This window comes from Moschus berezovskii, chromosome X, assembly GCF_049115385.1.
Source record: "Moschus berezovskii isolate FMDL1 chromosome X, NW_MosBer_1.0, whole genome shotgun sequence".
NCBI lineage: Eukaryota > Metazoa > Chordata > Mammalia > Artiodactyla > Moschidae > Moschus > Moschus berezovskii.
Genome location: NC_142488.1, coordinates 9,011,326 through 9,034,179, shown reverse-complemented (window position 1 = coordinate 9,034,179; position 22,854 = coordinate 9,011,326). Strand labels below are relative to the sequence as shown.

General features: G+C 47.7%; 1 protein-coding gene across 5 annotated transcripts in view; it reads right to left on the bottom strand.

Annotated features, from left to right (window-relative positions):
• The window catches only part of CLCN4 (Cl-/H+ antiporter 4), a 74,010-nt gene extending 57,003 nt beyond the window's left edge, over positions 1-17,007 (bottom strand). The window contains exons 1-3 of one of the 5 annotated variants that reach the window (XM_055437994.2): positions 16,803-17,006; positions 16,567-16,655; positions 15,178-15,430 (exon numbers count right to left, since the gene is read on the bottom strand). The gene's annotated coding sequence lies outside the window, so the exon portion shown is untranslated. Of the gene's footprint in view, positions 1-15,177; positions 15,431-16,566; positions 16,726-16,802 lie in introns of those variants that run through there. The other 4 variants (XM_055437995.2, XM_055437997.2, XM_055437992.2 and 1 more) reach the window with 4 other exon arrangements.
• Between the last annotated feature and the right edge of the window lie 5,847 nt (positions 17,008-22,854).

Below are 22,854 nucleotides of genomic sequence, written 5' to 3'. Positions count from 1 at the left end.
CAAGATCCGTCTAGTCAAGGCTATGTTTTTTCCAGTGGTCATGTATGGATGTGAGTGTTGGACTGAAGAAAGCTGATCACCAAAGAATTGATGCTTTTGAACTGTGGTGTTGGAGAAGACTCTTGAGAGTCCCTTGGACTACAAGGAGATCCAACCAGTCCATTCTAAAGGAGATCAATCCTGGGTGTTCATTGGAGGGACTGATGCTAAAGCTGAAACTCCAATACTTTGGCCACCTCATGTGAAGAACTGATTCACTGGAAAAGACTCTGATGCTGGGAGGGACTTTGGACAGGAGGAGACGGAGACGACAGAGAATGAGATGGCTGGATGGCATCACCAACTCTGTGGACGTGGGTTTGAGTGTATTCCGGGAGTTGGTGATGGACAGGGAGGCCTGGCGTGCTGTGATTCATGGGGTCGCCAAGAGTTGGACACGACTGAGCGACTGAACTGAACTAAACTAATGCTTCAAGACATTAGATGCACCTGGCATGTCAATGAAAATAAGGTCATGGCACCTCTCTGACAAAGTGGTCAAGGTCATCAGGGCTAAAGGTCACCCATATTCACAGGACACGGTGGAAAGGGAAGAACGCTGAGTTCAGAGTCAGACCTTGGATGGCAACTAGAAAAAAAAAAAAACTGCAAGAACACTGCAAGTCTTACAGATTTTCCAGAGGCTCCACCAACCAACCACAAGCAGCCTTTACAAAGTCGCTTTTCTTGCAACCTGCATGGATTACACCAGGCACTAACCTCGAGGCTGATGCCTGCCGGCCACTCTGAAGGCCACCAGCCTGAGCACCCCTGGGGTCAGAGAGGGTGTCATTGCAACACTGGGCCACCAGAGGGTGTTCTGCGAGCAGCCCTGCTCTCACCAGCAGATGAGTCTGCTGGGCGGGGCCTTCCTCCTCCTTTCTCCATGTGCTGCAACCAGGACCCTTCCCTGCCTCCCCTGCCATCCTTCCCTCAGCTTCCTTTAGCCCTAAGTCCTGCCTGAGGTCATGGGAACTCCTGTCTCCACAGCCCTCTGTCACCTTCAGTGGCTTCTCGGCTTCTGTTGTTGCTGTTGCTCAGTCACTCAGCCGTCTCCGACTCTCTGCGACCCCATGGACTGCAGCACGCCAGGCGTCCCTGTCCCTCACCATCTCCCAGAGTTGGCTCAAACTCACGTCCATTGACTCAGTAATCACCCTCTGACTCCAGTGCTTCCCTAAATGTGCTTGTAATGGGCAGCTCTCACAAGCCTGCTGATCAGAGTTGAGACCCGTTAGAATCTGCACTGTGATCTCATCTGTGAGTGCTCAGTCGCTCAGTCGGGTCCAATCCTTTGAGACCCCATGAACTGTAGCCCGCCAGATTTCCCTGTCCGTGGGATTTTCCCGGCAAGAATGCTGGAGTGAGTTGCCATTTCCTCCTCCAGTGATCCCATCTACAAGGAATCATATACATTATAAGTGGGGTGGAAGCATGGACGCTTCTTGTACAATCCATTAAGCCATATACTTAGTGTTACACACTTCGGGGAGTGTTTGCTATACTTTGCAATTTGAAAAAGTATCTGAAAATGTGACCTGCCCATCAGTAAATGAAGATTCTTAGGTGTGATTCCAATCTGTGGCTTTTGCAGAGGGCATCTATTCCTTCTTCCAGCGATGGCAGTGTCATTTTTCCTTGGAGCACAAGCCCTTCCCCACTCTTCATGGTCATGGAGTTTTGGGTCGAAAGGGACTATGGTGGGAAGGGAAGCTCCTGTTCAATGGGCAGCTACTCTGGGGCTGTCTAAATAACGCTTGCTTTCTTTTTTTAAAATAAGTTTTGTTTTGTTTTTTTCAATGCAGACAATCTTTAAGTCTGTATTGAATTTGTAACAGTGTTATTTCTGTATAATGTTCTGGGGTTTATTTATTTTTTAGATATTTTTTGATGTGGATCATTTTTAAAGTCTTTACTGAGTTTGTTATAATATTGTTCCCATGTTATGTTCAGGTTTTTTTTTTTTTTTTAGCTTCGAGGCATCTGGGATCTTAGCTCCCCACCAGGGATGGAACCCATACTCCCTACACTGGAAGGTGAAGTCTTAACCACTGGATCGCCAGGGAAGTCCTGCTCACTTTCTTTCGAAGCGCAGTAGTGTCCTGAGAAGAACAGAACGCTCTGAAACAGCTCTGTGACAGCCCTGTGGAAAGCGACCCGGGGGGAAGAAACTGAAGAGGGATTAGGGGGTTAGGACCCCGGGCCCTGCAGGCCAATGTGGGCACATCTTCGGCCAAGCGGAGTCCAGGTTGCTCACTTGAAAAAGGCTGAGCAGCCTCCAAGGGTGGCCTGGGGATGGGTCAGGAAAGGATGGCACGTGGCATTTGCCAGATAAGCTTGTTACTGAGTGGATGACGGCCCAGCCGAGCATTTAGCTTCACACAGGGGTGCACTCTCACCCCCTAAAATTGTCCCTCTGCCCATTTGGTACCAAAGCTTCCCCCACTCCCCGCCACATGGGCATGTGACCCAGGCTGGCCAATGACAGTCTCCAACCACCGCACACAGCCACTGACTGGGGGGTGAGCAAGGGAGCCACACAAAGTCACGTGCAGATGATGGGAAAAACCAGGTCCCTCCTTCGAAGGGAGTGGCTAATCTGGGAGCCGCCACCCTTAGGGCAGGTTTGCGGTTGCAGGAAGGAATGAGGCCAGGCAGCAGACACCAAAGATGGACAGACCAGTGGTTCCTGTCCCCAGGGGACACTGGGCACCTTTTGTCACGTTTGACAAGGTATGCCGGTGGCATCTAGTGTAAGATGCTGCTCAATATCCTACGATGTACAGGAGAGCCTCAATGTCAACAGCACTGAAGTGGAGAAATTCTTTGCCTTAATCCAAAAGTGGATCAAAGGAGCCTTATAGACACTTCCATGTGGGGCGAAAGAATCCACCTACAAAGCAGGAGACCCAGGTTTGATCCCTGGGTTGGGAAGATCCCCTGGAGTAGGAAATGGCAACCCACTCCAGTATTCTTGCCTAGAAAATTCCATGGACGAAGGGGCCTGGCGGACTACAGTCCATGAGGTTGCAAAGAGTTGGACATGACTGAGCAACCGAGCATTATGCGGCCACAAAAAGGAACAAATTTGAGTCAGTTCTAATGAGCTGAATAAACTGAGAGCCTGTTATACAGAGTGAAGTCAGAAAGAGAAAAACAAATATCATATATTAATGCGTGTACATGGAATCTAGAAAAATGGTACTGATGAACCTATTTGCAGGGCAGCAATGGAGACGCAGACACAGAGAACAGACTTGAGAACACAGTGGGGGAAGGAGAGGGTGGGACCAACTGACAGAGTGTCATGGAAACATATGCACTACCACATGTCAAATATATAGCTGGGGGGAATTTGCCGTATGACCCAGGGAGCTGAAACTGGGGTCAGTAACAACCTAGAGGGGTGTGATGGGGTGGAAGGTGGGAGGGAGGTTCAAGAGGGAGGAGACATATGTATACTTGTGTCTGATTCATGTTGATGTGTGGCAGAAACCTACACAACATTGTAAGGCAATTATCCTCCAATTAAAAATTTTAAAAAAAACTACATCCATCTAGACCGAGAGATGATCACACTAAGTGAAGAAAGTTAGAGAAGGACAAATATCATATGATATCACATATATGTGTAATCTTAAAAAATGATCCACTTGAACTTATTTACAAAACAGAAATATACCCACCCATTTGCTGTGTGACTCAAGAAACTCAAACCAGGGCTCTGTAATAACCTAGAAGGATGGGATGGGGCGGGAGGGAGGTTCAAGAGGGAGGGGACACATGGCTGATTCAAGTTGATGTCTGGCAGAAAACAACCCAATACTGTAAAGCAACTATCCTTCCATTTAAAATAAATAAATTTAATTATAAAAAAAGAAATAGACCCACAGAACACAAACTTATGATTACAAAAGGGGAAAAGGCTAGGGAGGGAGTTTGGGATTAAAATACACACACTACTATAAACAAAATAGATCAATAACAAGGATCTCCTCTATACCACAAGGAACTCTATGCAATCTCTTGTAATAACTTATAATGGAAAAGAATGTAGAAAAATGTGTATATATATATATATATATAAAACAATCACTTTGCTATACACCTGAAACTAACACAACACTGTAAATCAACTATATTTCAATACACACTTTTTCAAAAAAACAAATACTTTACATCCATCAAAAGACAGAAAACTCTGTCAAGCAGTGAGCTCAATGCTTTGGACATCACTGCAGAGGCAAACTCAAAAATACAAGAAAACTAGCTTATCTGTGCATAAACACACAATAAAAAGAATATGTAAACCATACTCAAGTCACTATCGTTTGGCGCAACATGAGTTTGGAAGGCATGGATTGCTTTCCCCTACCAGGCTCCAGGGGTTTCCTTAACTGCTCAATTCATCTCGATTTTTCCCTTATTGCTTTAAATCCAGGAAAAAAAACTGGGTTGACAAATACAAAGACACATCTCCTCCTCTGAGTAGCCGGCTGGCATTCTGGCTGACACCCGACCACAGGCGTGTGACCCAGAATCGCAGGAGCCCAAAGGGGCGGACTTTGGACCTATCACAGCAGGGGGGGATGGGACTGCAAGCTAGCAGTTCCTGTAGCCGCTCAACAAGCCAGACTGCTCTTCATGCTTCAAGACATGCTGTCCCTTCCAGCATGCGCCATTGGTGGCAGAGTCACTCCTGATGGATTTGGTGTGGATGAAGACTGCACTTGGGTATGAACACAGGAGGCAGAGTCCTCAGCATTTTTTGTAAAGCGATGTCTTGGTCACTTCCCCAACCACTCAAAGCTTTTTCCCTCCCCTCTCCATCTGACCTGAAACCCCACCAACTTCATTCAAATCCATTTGAGACGATGGAGTCTCACTTCTAAAATGTAGACACCTTTAGGACAGTGAGGGGCCACGCTTTGTCCGCCCTTCTAGCCAATTCTCCAGCCCCTGAGTGACGCCCCAGTCCTTTCCCTGGGCAGGGAGTGGGGATTACACAGAGAGGCACCAACAGTGACAGGAGCCCTCTGGTGGCCCAGGAGAAAAAAAGCTCAAAGCCACAGGAAGCCCAAACAGAGACACAAGTATTAACCTTTGTCAATTTCAAAGTGTTGCCTGGCGCTGGCAGAGTCAAGGGGGGTGACTTCCGCCTCCAGCTCCTGCTTCCCCCTGGGCCCCCGCCCAGCAGCCCCCTCTGCCATGGCACAGTTCCTGTGGCCCCAGGGCTCGTTGTCCCCTTTCAGAACACAGCCTGCGTGTGGGAAGGGTATAAGGCCAACTGCAAACGGCCTCCTCTGGGTGACACAATGGACTCAGTGTTCTCACACCCCCACCCCAGAGGGCAGGGAGAGGGCCTTGAGGTCTTGGCGTTTCCGGTGCCCAGGATCAAGGATGGAGAACGTCCCCAGGGCCTCATCCTTGTGTGCTCAGTCACTCAGCCGTGTCCAGCTCTCTGCGGCCCCATGGACTGTAGTCCACCAGGATCCTCTATCCATAGAATTCTCCAGGCAAGAATACTGGAATAATGTGCCATTTCCTCCCCCAGGGATCTTACAGACCCTGGGATCAAACCCATGTCTCTTTCATCTCCTGCACTGACAGGCAGGTTCTTTACCTCTAGTGCCACCTGGGAAATCCTCAATTAATTTATCATCCTCATGATAATTAACAACAATCCAGTAGAGCTCCCGGTCTAAGCACTTCACACGGATCAGTCACCAGGGCTCCTGACACTCTCTGAATTAAGTACCGTCAGCCTCAGGCCCATTTGACAGATTAGCAAACTGAGTTAGAAGAGGGGGTGAGGTCCCTGGCCCAAGTTCCCCAGATAGTGGGTGGAGAGCCAGATTCCCATCAGGGCCACAAGGGCCCTTCCTCTTGGGTCGTGGGAGGACCAAAGAAGTCTCGTCCCTCTCAGGAAGCAGGAGCTACCTGTTCCCACAGAGAAGGTCCTGTTCATCAAGCTTCTCATAAACTGTGCAGAAAGCATCAAAGCAAAGGCCTGCTGGGCTCTCCTCCATGCCCCCTGGGTGGACAAAGGCACGCATGCCCTGGGAAACACTGCTGGACTGGTTCATCAGGGCTACCCTGACGAGCCCCACAGACTGGGCAGCTCAAATGATTAAAACTTGACTCCCAGTTCCGGAGGCCAGAAGCCTGAGATCAAGGTGACAGTAGGATTGGTTTCCTGGGGGCTGGATCCAGCCCCAGCCTCTCTGCTTAGAGTGTTGATGGCCATCTTCTCCTGGTACACCTCGCATACTCTCCTCTCTGTGCCTGTCTATGCAGAAAGTTCCTCTTATAAAGACCCCAGTCGGGCTGGACCGAGACCGCCCTCAGGCCTCATTCTAACTCAATTACCTCTATAAAGACCCTATCTCGGCTTTCTCTGGTGACTCAGTGGTAAAGAGTGCACCTGCCAATGCAGGAGATACAGGTTCAATCCCTGGTCCGGGAAGATCCCACATGTTGCGGAGCAACTAAGCTCATGCGCTCCAACTACTGAGCCTGTGCTCTAGAGCCCGTGAGCTGCAACTACTGAAGCATGCACAGACTAGAGCCTCTCTGTTCCACCTCAAGAGAAGGCACACCTAGAGAGCAACCCCCATTCTCCACAACTAGAGAAAAGCCCAAGTAGCAATGAAGACCCAGCACAGCCAAAAATTAATAAACAGTTATTTAAAAAAAATTTAAAGACTCTCAATATTTTGGCTGCCTGATGCAAAGAACCAACTCACTGGAAAAGACCCAGATATTGGGAAAGATTGAGGGCAGGAGGAGAAGGGGGCGACAGAGGATGAGATGGTTGGATGCCGTCACTGATTCAATGGACATGAGTCTGAGTAGACTCCGGGAGTTGGTAATGGACAGGGAGGCCTGGTGCGCTGCAGACCATGGGGTCTCAAAGAATCAGACACGACTGAGCGACTGAACAACAAGAATAAAATCTCCAAATAAGGTTGGATTCTGAGGTAATAGGTGTTAGGAATTCAGATGCACTTTAAGACTCATGGTTTCAGCCCATAACAGCAGCTGAAGACAATGCTGGTAAGAAATCCCGGGCAGTACGGTTCCCTCTCCCAAGAGCTCTGCAAACCATCTTCCACTACAACAATCTAACTTTCTGCTTATGTGGGCTACACCCCTCAAGGATGAAAACAATGTCAGAGACACTCACAACCAGCACCTCCGTGAAGGATAAATGCAGGGAGTCCTCCAGCACAGCCTTGAGTTGTCCTCCCCAGTGTCCTAAGCGTTTCCCAGTGGGGTTGATGACCCTGGGGAGGGCTGAAACGTCAGTCGATTCCTATATTTTGGGCAAAGGGGGTGCTGGTGGGAGGCTGGACTGAGTTAAGAGGAAAAAGAACATGTCTGTAATCATTGGGGTGACCCCTCTCCTCCTAACCCAATCAGTGCCTCCAAGGGTTCCGGTGGACAGAAAAAGAAAATTTCACCCTGAGCTATATCACAACCCAGAAGGAAGGCTAAGATCCCGGAAGGAGGTAACCTCCACTCATTCGCCGGGATGTGGTTAAACAGTGCTGGGCAAGCACAAGGGAAGCAACGGCCGCCACAAGAAATGAGTCAGCAGGTCCCCAGCTACCAGGGCGAGGAGCAGACTTCCCGAGGGGACAAACGGAACATGGTATCTCGGTGAGGGTCCCTCTAGCCAAACCCCACAGCCATCCCAGCATTGGCGCTGCCGCTGGCGGGAGCAGCCTGACAGAATCCTCGAGGGTGGCGGGGGCTGAAGGACCCCCAGGAGCAGGAACAGTCACCACCAATGGGGAAGGCTCTCATCTCCAACTTCCATCAGTTCAACTGATGGCCACCTCCCAGCTCTCAGGGTCACACAAGGACCTGCACAAGAGCACTCGCTGAGAGGGGACCATGGATGACCTGGGTTGGCCAGCATGGGGGGTGGGGGACAGCACTCCAGGCAGAGAAGAGCCACCTCACAGGCGCTGGGCAGGTGCAGGGCTCAAGGGGCCTCAAGAAAGCTTGGGCGACTTCATCCACAACAGGAGGCCTAAAGGTGAGCCTTGCCAGTGTCACATGTGGAATGCAAGAGCTGTTTCCTCGTCTGTCCCTGTGTACCGCTGCCCAGACCTGGTGACACTGTCCTGAGAGGCTATGCAGGTGGCCTCCACCTTGAGGCACCATAGTTACAGGGTTACAGTGTGACCCGATCCACATGCTCCTGTGACAGCCAAGGCCTGCCTGCTGCTGAGCACGACATGGCTGCTCAATTAGTCAGGGGCATGGCCTTCCAAGGGCTTCCCAGGTGGCGCAGCAGTAAAGAACCAGCCTGCAACGCAGGAGACCCGGGGTCAATCCCTGCTCACAGAAGATCCCCTGGAGAAGGAAACGGCAACCCACTCCACTATTCTTGCCTGGAGAATCCCATGGATGGAGGAGCCTGGGGGGTTCTAGTCCATGGGGTCACAAAGAGTCAGGTATGACTGAGCATGCGTGCACGCACAGTCCTCTAGACTACAGCTCCCGTGGCCACCCAGCCTCCTCACCGGCCACCCGGCTTCCTCGTTCACCCACCTCTGACTGTTCTTACAGCAGCCAGAGCCAGGCCTTCGAACACAAGTCCTGATGTGTTCCTCTCCCACCCAAAAGCACTCCATGGCTTGTCACCACACTTAGTCACCCAGGGTTGGTTTCACTCCCTCTAAGTCCCTGCATGGTCCGCTCTGGCTACCCCTCCGAGCACTTGCCCCAGCACGCTTCTCTGGGTGGCTCTTCCCTGGACATGCCCACCTCACAGCTGTTCCCTCAGCCCTGAGCTCACCATCTCCTCAGTGTTCAAGTGGCTCCCCTTCAGTCCCTGGTCACATGTGAGCCCTCAGAGGGGCCTGGGTAACCGCCCTGTCTAACCAGGATTCTGAATCCACTGCTGCCCACCCTCTGCCTCTCACTGTATTTCACACGATCACACAACCTATCAAATCCAGTTATCTTCTCTTTCCTCTGCTTGAAGGTCCCTCCCACCCAGGCACGAACCTTGTCCGTTAGGTTCCACAGTAAACCCCAGGGCCTAGACTCGTCGGTTTCAACCAGTCTAGGGGCAATTTCACCCACCCCGGAACATTTGGCAATGTCTCAAATTCAGCTGTCACAAGTGGGGGTTGGGGCTGTGGTTGCAACCCCCATCAAGTAGGGGGAGGCCAGAAGATGCTGCTCAACATCCTTCAGGGTACAGGACAGCCCCCCACAGAGAGTCCTCCAGCCCCAAAGCCCATAGAGTCCAGGGTGAGGAGCCCTGTCCTAGACACACAGTAGGGACCCAACAAATACTGGCGGAACAAAGAAGTAAATGAGGGAGTGAATGAACAAAAGAACTTGGAGGCTCAAGTCTCATGTAAATGTCCCTGCAGTTCTCAGGGATATCAGTGGTCTTTTCTCAGGGGACTAATAGTTCCCTTAATTTTTCCTCTAATTTATATTTAATGAGTACTTACTCTGCCACAAGTTATATGCTAGGCTTACATTGGTGAGCAAAACACTCAACAGTTCCTGCGCTCACAGAGCTCAGAGTGCAGGAATGAACATTCTGGGGACTTTCCCGGAAGTCCAGTGGTTAAGACTCCACGCTCCCACTGCAAGGGGCTCAGGTTCAGTCCTTGGTCAGGAAACTAAGATCCCACATGCTACACGGCATGGCCAAAGAAAACACTCTGTTAGAGGTATCTTGGGACCTGGAGGGTTCCCCAACTGTGTTACGATCAGGCATGTGACCTTGGGCAAGTCACCTGACTTTTCTGGACATCTCTTGATCACATGTAAAATATAAGGGTTGCTTTGATCTTGAAGCTAAGTCCCAACATCTATACTCTGTGCATTTAATTAATCCTGAGTGAGTGAGCTGGAAGAAGCACAAGCTGGAATCAAGATTGCCGGGAGAAATATCAATAACCTCAGATATGCAGATGACACTACCCTTATGGCAGAAAGTGAAGAGGAACTCAAAGGCCTCTTGATGAAAGTGAAAGAGGAGAGTGAAAAGGTTGGCTTGAAGCTCAACATTCAGAAAATGAAGATCATGGCATCTGGTCCCATCACTTCATGGGAAATAGATGGAAAAACAGTGGAAACAGTGTCGACTTTATTTTTTTGGGCTCCAAAATCACTGCAGATGGTGACTGCAGCCATGAAATTAAAAGACGCTTACTCCTTGGAAGGAAAGTTATGACCAACCTAGATAGCATATTAAAAAGCAGAGACATTACTTTGCCAACCAAGGTCCGTCTAGTCAAGGCTATGGTTTTTCCCGTGGTCATGTATGGATGTGACAGTTGGACTGTGAAGAAAGCTGATCGCTGAAGAATTGATGCTTTTGAACTGTGGTGCTGGAGAAGACTCTTGAGAGCCCCTCGGACTGCAAGGAGATCCAACCAGTCCATTCTAAAGGAGATCGATCCTGGGTGTTCATTGGAAGGACTGATGCTAAAGCTGAAACTCCAATACTTTGGCCACCTCATGCGACGAGTTGACTCACTGGAAAAGACTCTGATGCTGGGAAGGATTGCGGGCGGGAGGAGAAGGGGACAACAGAGAATGAGATGGCTGGATGGCATCACCGACTCGATGGACATGAGTTTGAGTGAACTCCGGGAGTTGGTGATGGACAGGGAGGCCTGGCGTGCTGTGATTCATGGGGTCCTGGAGAGTCGGACATGACTGAGCGACTGAACTGAACTGAGTGAGTGAGTGAAGTCGCTCAGTCGTGTCCGACTCTTTGCAACCCCGTGGACTATAGCCCACCAGGCTCCTCCATCCATGGGATTCTCCAGGCAAGGATACTGGATTGGGTTGCCATTTCCTTCTCCAAGGGATCTTCTCAACCCAGGGATCGAACTCAGGTCTCCTGCACTGCAGGCAGACGCTTTAACGTCTGAGCCACCAGGGAAGCCCATAATTAATCCTAGAGAGGTCTTTTCCTCTTTGGCATTTTTACATGAGCATAATACCATGAGCACAGATTACAAAAGCTTGAGGAATTCACATGCCCATCAAAATGAGACTAGTTAAGTAAACTTTCATACCGTCCACACTCTGGAACTCAGCTGTAAGCGAGATGATGTAAAACAGCCTCCAAAGAATGAAGAGAAGCAACGTATACCAACTGCCTGCATTCTCTCTCTAAACGTACTTTCACAATAAAATGGAATGAATGAATCACTGCTACATGAAACAACATGGATGAATCTCACAATCATGCCCAGTGGCAGAAGCCAGATATAAAATTATAAAGATCACAGAACTTGAGGCATATGACGTTCAAGAACAGGCAAACGTAAACTGTGCTGACAGAAATCAGTATGGTGGTTGCCGAAGGATTTGGCTAAAAGAGGACAAGATGGAGCCCTCCGGGAGTACTGAGACTCCTGATTTGTCAAAATCAGCTGAATTAAGATCCATGCATTTCCCTCCATGCAAATTACATTCCAATGAAGAAAAAAGAGAAAGGAAAATGCTATACACATTCTACACATGGGTGTCTGCACAGACATTTTCAGAAACAATATATAAGACAGTTATTAGTGGTTGCCTTTGGAAGGTGATGAGGTCATGAAGGTGGAACCCTCATGATGGGACTAGTGCCCTTATAAGAAGAGACCTCATGTGTGGATCTGAGAGTTGAACCATACAGAAGGCTGAGCGCTGACGAATTGATGCTTTTGTGCTGGAGAAGACTCCTGAGAGTCCCTTGGACTGCAAGGAGATCAACCCTGAATATTCATGGGAAGAAATGATGCTAAAGTTGAAGCTTCAATATTTGGCCACCTGATGCAAAGAGCCAACTCACTGGAAAAGACCCTGATGCTGGGAAAGATTGAGGGCAGGAGGAGAAGAGGGTGACAGAGGATGAGATGGTTGGATGGCAACACCGACTCAATGGACATGATGTTAAGCAAACTTCGAGAGATAGTAAAGGACAGGGAAGCCTGGTGTGTTGCCGCTCATGGGGTTGCAACGAGTCAGACACGACTTAGCGACTGAACAACGACAACAAGACAAGACCAGAAAGCTGGCATGCTCTCTTCCCACCATGTGAGGACACAGGGAGAAGATAGCCCTCTGAGTACTGAAGAGATCCTTCACCAGAACCCAACCATGATCTCAGACTTCCAGCCTCTGGAACTATGAGAAATGAATGTCTGCTGTTGATAAGCCACCTAGTGTGTGGTACCCTGTCACAGCACCAGAGCTGCCTAGCATGGTGATTGTGTCTTATGTCTCATTTGATGGAGAATCTTCCTCCTATTTTCGTTTTCTTTCTCAGTATTGCCTGCGTGAAAAGACAGCACCTGATAGCCCATCCAGGGTGCCAAGCCATTCTGGGGACAAGGTTCCTGGGCAGCTGTGGGTGCCACCTGCAAAGAAAATGGCTGGAAGCAGACAAAGGAGGCTGTCTGGGCTCTGGCCTCTGCACACTGGGTCTTTCTCACTAAAGACCAGCTCTCTTCCCAGGAGAGCCATTTTTATGGGGCCGCGAAGAGGCAGAGAGAGCAAGCTGAGAGCAAGGGAATTGGAGGAGGGCCACACTGCAGTGCCAGGCCCCTGGAGAGACAAGGATGATTTTTCTAATCATTCCAAGCCTCCTCCCCCAACCCGCTGCACATGGCCCTCATCCTGCAATGCAACTGCCACACTCGATTCCTGTCTCCCAGGAGCTCCCAGCGTGCCAACCCTTTACCATCCATCCGAGCCCCTGAAAACTCACAGCAGCAGGACCAGCACAAACAGTAGCCCTATTTTATGGCTTCGGCAACAGCTCTGGGAGCGGAAGTGAGGCAGCAAAGCCACCTCTGCAAAGTGTCAGAGCCAGAGCTTCAGTGGTCAGTCCTGCACTGACGCTTAAAGGGCAAGACCGTGACCACCACCACCTTCGGGGGCCAGACGGGGGCTCTGGGGGCAGCTGGCGCTGGCCTCCTCCAGCCACACGTGCTGCCAGCATCTCCCCACCACAACGGGCGCCAGCACCCCCGTTATCTCCCTCTCTGCTTGTGACACCTCCACCCGGTCCTGCTGTTCCCACTTCTGCAGATAAGGATGGCGACTCGGCTACTCCAGTTCCAGACATGATGGTCTAGTGCTTGTGTTTTTTTCCTCTCTCCCTGACACTCTTCCTTCTGCCAAGCCAGCTTCCCGGCTACAACTGGCACACACACAGGCCTCCCCTTTCTGACAGAAGCTATTTCTGGAACCCCACAGCAGAAAAAAGCCTTCACACTGTGTTTCCCAATATATACAACATCATGAAAGGGAATCAGATCTCTGACCAAGGGCTCAGCATGAAATAACTCACAGGAAAATGAATTCTAGAATACTGGGGCTCAAAGAACATTGAGAGGCCATCTGAATCAACGATCTCAAGCAGGGGCAATGGAGCCCCACAATGGGACAATGGCAGGGTCTGAAGACATTTTTGGTTGTCACAGCTAGGGGCATCCAGTAGGTAGAGACCAGAGGTGCAGCTGAACAACCCCACAACAGATTTCTCCAGCCCCAAATGTTAACAGGGGGCTTCCCTGGTGGCTCAGCAGTAAAGAATCCACCTGCCAAGGCAGGAGACAGGGGTTCGATCTCTGGGTCGGAGGAGCCCCTGGAGAAGGAAATGGCAACCCACTCCAGTATTCTTGCCTGGAGAATCCCGTGGACAGAGAAGCCTGGCGGGCTATAACAGTCCATGGAGTTGCAAAGAGATGGACACGACTGAGCAACTAAACAACGACAAAATGACAATAGTGTCAAGACTGAGAAACCCTGATATAATACTCCTTGGTTACTTTGAGGACAAGAAAACTGAGGCCCAAAGGCACAAAGTGACTTGTCCCAAGTTGCACAGTCCCAAAGGCAGACGTGGAGCTTGGTCTCTGCTATTTATCATCTGCTCTGCTCTGTCTAGGGTTGGGCTAGGGGAGAAAGGAGCATGGGAACAAGAGGATCATAAAAGTCTTGTAGTCAACCTGAGCCAAATGAAGAAAACGGCAGTAAATTAATTACTAAATTACTGTAGCAAAACATCAGGGTGTCCAATCGCTGAAAGAAACGCCTTCTTCAATTATCAATTAAAACAGCATTGCTTTACTGGTCCTCCAACAATTGCTGGATGGGTCAAAGGACACATGGCGTGAGTTCCAGTACAATTTAGCAATATCACGGCTTCCCAGAGGGTCATGTTTTACAGATAAGATCAACCACATTCTCTTCCCAAGGGTACTGCATATATCCTGGCCTCATATGTGAGAGAGAAAGGAATGCAAACACAGGTGGGAAATCTCAAAAGTGCTCATTAAAATCCCATGCCCTGTCCTGTTAAAATTGAAGTCATCTGATTCCCCCTTCATCTGTCGCTGCATTATCAAGCCCCTTCCTCCAGCAAGCAAATTATTTACCAAGGGAATTAAAAAGAACACTGAAAAATCATAGTGTTTGGAGTTCAGCTCCACCCCCTTCTAAAGAGCATTTTGTTCTTAAGAGATATAAATGGTTTGCGTTCTCTTACACGCCTATTGGAAGCTTTATTTTATTGGATACTGTTAATTATTTTTAATCTATTTAAAACACCAGGAAACAAACATTTCTGACATATCCCCTTTAAACGCTACAACCCTGCAAAATAATGCAAAACAATTTCGACCGCACAGCTAGCTCTTCAATTGCTAACCAGTAAGTTTCCGTTCCATTTCAAGCAAAGCAGCTTTAGCTTTGAAAGAAATCAGGCTAAATACTGAGAACAAAACAAACCTCTGTAAGAAGAGTTAGTAAATGTGTCATTATTTAAGAATCACTCTGACAGTCGGTAAACAGTTAACAGTTCTCTCGGACAAGCCCCTCTCTCTCTTACAATGCATGTATTGTGATCATTCCTGATTTTTTTCCCCCTTCTGTGCAGGAGGCCGGGTCTTTCTGTCTGGCCCGAGGCCACTTTCCCGGGATGGATGGGCATGACAAGACCCAAGTCACGCGTGAGCCTACAACAGTCGCCCTCCACTCCCGCCCCCGCGCCCCCCTGATGCCTGATGCCTGCAGCAGCCCCAACAGCCAAAGACCCTACTTTCATTTTCTGGGGCGCCGACGCGCTGCAGGGGCCCCGCCTGCAGAGTCTCTTACCTGCAGTGCCGCATGGCGCAGGCCGGTAGCCCACCTGCACCGCATCCTAGAGCATCCTTTCTCCGGCGCGACGGCTGCGAGCGCGCTGACGTCACCGGGAGGCGGGGCCCACCCCGCCACGTGACGCCCTAGGGGCAGAGAGGGGAGGGTGGGAAGACCCTGGAAGTGAGGAGGGAGTGGCCGGGAAGCCCCGCTCAGGCCTCCGTTCTGGGCGGTTTGTTTGATGTGGGCAGCTGGCCTAGACTTGCACGAACTGTGGGAAACAAACGGCACACAGAATGGAAGACCAACATGATTCCAGGCTCCACGCAGGTAATAGGCTTTCAAAAGAGCTAGCAATAAGGGGATTAGTAATGAAAGGAAATGATTTAGTCTTTTATTTTTCAGTCTTCATCAAATGCCATGGAGAACTAAACAAATCTATTTTGTGCAAATTAAAATGACAGTTAAAATATAGAGTGCATATACATACTTTGCACAAAGGGTCCATGTTTCAAATCGTATATCAAAAGCATTAATCTGAAGTATATTCGTTGTGGCATATAACACTAATTGCACTAATAATTAATGCTTTCTATTACTCCATAACAATGCATGCCAATATTAATGTGGTTTTTTAAAAAAACTGTGCCATCGCATATTTAGACTTCTTACTTGAACATTTGATGATTTAAAATAAAGTGCTATTGCATGAACGTTGTACTTGTGTGCTTTCGTAAATCTTCTGGCAAAGAATTTAATCTCTAAGACATGAAAGTTAATTCACAGTAACTCATTATTTCACGTTTTCTAATTTTTATCACATTCTGCAGAAGTGAATCATCTCACTATTTCAGAAAATATGTACAATGTCAATATTTCTCATTCACAACTGAAACAGCCTTGCCTAGAAAGACTTAGAAAATTCCAACTGTGACCATTTCGTAAATTTGAAATGGCATATTTCAAACTTAAACTGTGAAAATATCAACTTTCTTGCCAAACTGCATAAACGTTTTCGAAATGTGAAAGGGCAAAAGCAGGAACTGTTTTTATTTGATTTCCAGCTTCATATAGTTTCTTGTCGTTTGGGTTTAAATGGCAATTTTAACATTCCCTTCGCTGGCGCCCCTGAAAGAGATGCGAAATAGATTGTTTCACAACGCAGGCCAGGGTTGCTTGCTATTTATTCCGGCATCTTTCGTGTCCTTCTATATTTAACCCTGGACTCTTTTACCACCATTGCCTCCGGATTAACCGAATTTCTGTTAAGAAGGTCCGTCTGTAATTTGGCCCTTGCCTCTCACAGCAATCGATTATTTTCAACTCGATTTTAAAAATCAACAAAGTGGCCACATGGTATTCTCGGGCCCTCCTCTCATCTGTTTTTCTGAGGGATAAGTAACTTACCTTCTGCTTTCAGCTTCGTGGGATGTAAAATTTAAATGCTACCGTAATCCCCTGCTCCAGTGGGTTGAGGGTCTGACAAGTTCATTTTCCTGCCAGAGGCAAATGTCGATTTCAGCCTCAGGGGCCCCGGGCCTGCCCCATCCCCAACACCCCCCAACTACCCCCCGCCGAGAGCCAGGCTGGGAGTGTCACGTGCTCCACCCAGCCACTCAACCCTACCCAGCCGGCTCGGTCACCTCGGAGGCTGGCCCTGCCCATCTCGTTCGCCTCGTACAGCCGGTGCCTTCGGGTCCAGAGAGAACTCCGCGTCCCCGACACGGGACGCGCTACCCGCTGGGACTGGGCTCCGTGGACGACAGTGATGGGCGTTTCAAGAATCAATGGAGGTGGGGCCGGGGATGATCTATATTATGCCCTCCGAGGTCTGAAATGACTTGCTTTGTGCTCCGGCTTAACGGAAATGACTAAAAGTAGAGGCACCTTCCTCGGCGTGGGGCCATGGGCGATTTTTTTTTTTTTTTTTTTGTCAGTAGGTTTCACCTTCTCTTCTCCGGGTGATTGCTCAAGTGTAAAAAACATTACAGCAAACAGGCGATTCAGGGCGCAGTAATTTGCAACAGAATGAGGTCACTTCCGACATCCTCCACCCCCACCTATGAAATTGTCCTTGAGGCAGAGGTTTACCAAAATAAAAACAAAAACAGAAAACAACACAACTAAAGCAAACAAACAAAAAATAGATACCATCCATAAAAATGTTAATTGATCAATCTTTCTGGTGGGCTCTTTAGCAATCCCTACCAAAAGCCTTGCAAATAAGTGCAGGCCCATACAGTGGGCTAGGAACTTGCTCCGGGGGACGGAGCGGGACGGGGAAGGAATGGAAAGAATTGTGAAAAACTGCTGCAATATTATTTATGACCTCAAAGCACCAGAAGCAAGTTAAGTGGCCAAAACCAGAGGGTGGGTTCAGTTGTAAGACATAGGTACAATGGAAGAATTAAAATAACCGGTAGTAGATATTTTTTGACCTGGAAAGACATCCACGGTCTATTAAATGAAGAAAAGCCACTTCCAAAGCGTTATGTGCTGAATGATGGAACGAATGTATGTCTGTAAGTGTTGAAGGGAAGCAAACTATGCCACCCCAAATATGTCACTTGGCATTTCAATTTTTAAACAGTCTGTGCAAAATAGACACTGACCTTCCTTGGTCCCCCTAAAAGCATGTGAAATCACCCTCCCTGTACCAGTGGATAAAAGAAATTCACCTCCTGGAAGGCTGTATAGACAAGCCTTGTTAACTTCACTAATTTGCTAGCTTACTGGGACCCTCTTGTTTCTCCATTTTGCCACATTGTTTCCCTGTCTAGAAGGTATAAAAGCTGCCTGCTTTGATGACTTCTTGGAGTCCCCTTCAGTAGGAAATTAAATTTATTTTTCTCCTGTTAATCCATTTTGTATCAATTTAATTATTAGACCAGTCAAAAAACTGGGAAGAAGAGAAAAGTTTTACATATGTTTTATATATGAACATAGAAAACAACTGGGAAGCACGTTCATTAAAGTATCACCCTTAGTATTTCACTCATTAGTGACATTAAGGGTTTTACTCCTTTTCCTCTTTTTGGCTTAGCTGGTTTTCTAATTTTCCTATGATTAACCTGTAATGCGTTTGTAACAAGAAATTGCTATTGCTTGGTTTTTTACAAGCACCATAGGAGACATGATTATGGAATATGTGTATGTTGCTACTTTTTGATGCATATTTCATTACTTGAAGATTATCAATTTTAACCTCAGGAGAGAACAGTTCCTAGTCATCTGAGTTTATTCTGCCCATAAAAATGTTTAGGAAAGAAGGTGGCAACTCGGAACTGGAATTACCCTTTCATCCTCTGTAGATCCAGCCTTAATTTCTCATACATTTAAAGTCACTCCTTATTCTGCTCTGTGTGAAGATTCAAAGTTAGCCGTTACGATCCTTCCTAAAAAGATTCTTCAAACACTTATGCAATAACCTTTGAGTGTTAATTTCTCTATATTGATGCCTTCTATTTTCTTCACACATTTCTACTTGTTAATCCCTTTGTATCTTTTACATTTTCCCCCTCTTATCTGCTGCTGGGACATTTGGTAATGCCTGGAGACATTTGGGGTTGTCACAACTCGAAGGAGGGGAGATTGAGGGGTGCCAAGAAACCCTGCATATAAAGTATAATTTGATGCCCCAAATCTTCCATTTCCCAGCCTATATATTTATGGCCACAAGGCTTGTGGGATCCTAGTTCCCTAACCAGGAATCAAACCCAGGCCCCCTGCATTGGAAGTTCTGACTCTTAACCACTGGACCATCAGGGAAGGCCCTTCCAGTCATTTATATATATATATATATATATAAAATGTTATCTCCATTTTATTTTTTTTAATTTTTATTTCTTTATACACTTGTGACTATGCTGGGTCTTCTTTCTGTGCAGCCTTTTCTCCCAAAATTGTGGAGAGTGGTGGCTTCTCTTGTTATAGAGCACAGGCTCTAGGCACACAGGCTCAGTAGTTGTGACACACTGGCTTAATTGCTCCGGTGAATGTAGGATCTTCCCTGACCAGGGATTGAACCCATGTCTCCTGTATTGGCAGGTAGATCCTTTACGACTGAACCACCAGGGAAGTTCCCCTTCCTGTTCACCGTCATATAACATGCTGGAAGCTCTGTTTCATGATAATCCCTAAAATGTGGTGCTGCTGGCACAGGGAAAGTCTAATTGCCTGTATGTGTGTGTCTGTGCTCAGTCACTCAGTCATGTCCAACTCTTTGTGACAACCCCCTGGGCTGTAACCATCCAGGCTCCTCTGTCCATGGAATTTTCCAGACAAGAAAATACTGGAGGAGGCTGCCACTGCCTACTCCAGGGCATCTTCCCGACCCAGGGATCATACCCTTGATCTCTTGTGTCTCCTCCATCGGCAGGTGGATTCTTTACCACAGCGCCACCTGGGAAGCCCTAATTGCCTGTATATTCATAAACTATTTCAGAATCAGTGCACAGGAAGCTGTGAATGGTGGTCATCTCTGGAGAGCAGAGCTTAGTGGCTGGGGCACCGAGAGGAGAGGGAAGTTTTCATAGACATGGGAACACATAACACGAAAAAAAACTATCTCTGAGATACCGTGTTAACCAGAACCAACAGGGTCTCTAAATGTTCTCAGACACTACCTTAATGTAATACATGACTGTGTTACATGTTACTGTCTGTGCTATTTGCCAAGCTTCTGCAAGCCTGGATTTTTCCTTCTGGAAAGTGGGGAGCAGCAAGGGTAGTAACAGTATCCACCACCCGCTGCAGTTTCAAGGCTTACATGAGAGATCTGGCAAGAGTAAGCAGTGTTGGTAGAGCTTTACTAAAGTCTGAGACACAAGGAAAAATGTGTACCCCTATATATGCTTATCAAAATATCTTCGCATACGAGTAGAAAAAGGTATACCGACTCACAATCAGGGCTTCCCTCATGGTTTGGTGCTTAAGAATCCACCTGCCAATGCAGGAGACACAAGAAACTCAGATTCGATCCCTGGCCCGGCTGCCGCAGAGCAACTAAGCCCATGCACCACAACTATTGAGCCTGCACTCTAGAGCCCACGAGCTGCAGCGACTGAGCCCATGTGCCCTAGAGCCCGTGCTCCACAGCACGACAAGCCACCGCAATGAGAAGTCTTCACACCACTACTAGAGAGTAGCCCCTGCTAACCACAGCTAGAGAGAAAAGCCTGCACAGCAATGAAGAGCCAGCACAGCCAAAAATATTAATAAATAAATTTTAAAAAGACAAACACACACACACACCTAAGCCCCACATGGCCCAATTCATTTGCACACCATTCTCAACTCACATAAACACACCCACAGGTGCAAGCAGGGCATGTGCAAGAGAACATTTAGAAATCCCGGCCAGTTGGAAATGACTGTGCCCCTGGCACAGTAATACAGAGTCATCAAACACACAAATTGTTTTTTATTGTATAAGGTGACATTTTGCTCATGGTGAATGTGGGCATTAATTTTGATTTTCATGAATAATCTATTATCTTGATGACAAAATCTTTTGATGCCCGCTTAAATTTTGCCTCCAAGGCTACAGTGCCTTTCTCACCTCCTGCAAATTCTAGCCCTGTGTAGCTGGTACATTGTACTGTAAGCCGGGTGTCTGATAAAACCTGGAGGTGAAGACCTGTTCCATCTCTTTGTCCTGAGTTCATGTGCATCCAATCACACTGTCCAAGTGAGCAAATGCATGCGATCCCCCTTACATAGTTGGGTGCTGTGCACATGGCCAACTCACAAAAGATTTGGGAAATAAGTGGAGGAGGTGGATGATAAGAAGATGCCATCCAACCTTCCCCAGACACTCTGAGCTGTAGTCACAGATCATGATGCACACCTGAAAGCTGCAAATGCGGACCACGTTACCCTGTTTGTGGTGACAAACATCAGCCTTGAAAGCCCTCTGCACTTCCACAGCAGCATCATTGTCAAAGATGTCATTCCAGGAAGACTGAGAGAAGATTCTGGGTAGCACTGAAAGTGTTGGTTGCTCACTCGAGTCTAACTCTTTGCAACTCCATGGACTATAGCCCGCCAGGCTCCTCTGTCTGTGGGATTTCCCAGGCAAGAATACTGGAGTGGGTTGACATGTCCTCCTCCAGGGGATCTTCTTGACACAGGGATTGAATCTATGTTTCCTGCACTGGCAGGCGGATTCTTTACCATCTGAGCCACCCCTGAGGGCTAAGCAAATCCTTTCCCTCTGAAAAGAACTGTTAGTAGATAGCCTTTCCTTTTTCTCTTTAGGTGCCAGTAGACTCAGATTGTACCAAGGCAATTCAGTAGGCTTGGCTCCTCAAATTAGCATAAACACAGTGGTATGCTGGTCAAAGTTCAATAACCCAGCTCTCCAAGGGAGGGGATGGAAGGGGTTGGAAGGCTTGATTTGTAGCAGTTGCAGATGGCAAGGGTGTAAATTCTTCCACCACAGCCAGCTTCAAACTACTGAGCCTGTAGTTGGACAGTGGCGTTAAATATCTCCATGGTACCCAGGCAATTGAAGTACATTCTTTTATGTGGATCTTAGTTCCCTGACCAGGGATTGAAATAGTGTCCCCTGCATTGGAAATGCAGAGTCTTAACCACTGGACCAACAGGGAAGTTCCGGAAGTATACACTTTTCTCACACCTAGACAAGGGGCAACTTTTCTTACCTGAGAACTGGCTTTTGAGAAAAGCCGTTCCTTGTCCAGCTGCTTTGGGTTGGAAATATGATTTTTGTAAAACTGCACTGCTTCAATATAGTAGCCACTAACCACATGCTGGAGAAGACTCTTGTGAGTCCCTTGGACTACAAGGAGATCCAACCAGTCAGCCCTAAAGGATATCAATTCTGAATATTCATTGGAAGGACTGATGCTGAAACTGAAGCTCCAGGACAGTGGCCACCTGATGTGAAGAACTGACTCATTAGAAAAGACCCTGATGCTGGGAAAGATTGAAGGTGGGAGGAGAAGGGGATGACAGAGGATGAGATGGTTGGATGGCATCACTGACTCAGTCAACATGAATTTGACTGGTTGGATCTCCTTGTAGTCCAAGGGACTCTCAAGAGTCTTCTCCAGCATGTGGTTAGTGGCTACTATATTGAAGCAGCGCGATTTTACAAAAATCATATTTCCAATCCGAAGCACCTGGACAAGGAACAGCTTTTCTCAAAAAGCCAGGTCTTGGATAAGAAAAGCTGCCCCTTGTCTAGGTGCAAGAAAAGAGTTTATTTCCGGGGATAGCGGAGGACTGAGGAGCCTGGCTTGATGCAGTCTATGGGGTCGCAAACAGCTGGACACAACTGAGTGACCGAACAACAACCACCACAAGCTGCTATTTACATTTAAGTTAATTTAAATTAATAAAATTTAAAATTCAGTTCCTCACTCACACTAGCTATATGTCAGGGGCCTGATTGCCAGACACAGCTAGTGGCAACCATATTTTAGTGCAGATATAAAATAACTCCATTATTACAGATCGTTCTGTTGGATAGTGCTGTGAAGCATTTCCTTTAAACTAATTTCATTGCAATAAAACAATTTGTGATTATCGTTCAGGGAATTCTGCCTGTAATTACAGAGCAGGGAAAGCAATCTGGTGAGAGTGTCTGTTGGTGAGAAAGACAGAAAAGCAGATTCCAGAAGGCTGCATGCCTCTGGCCGCAGGTCCCAGGCAAGATGTTTCTGCACACCA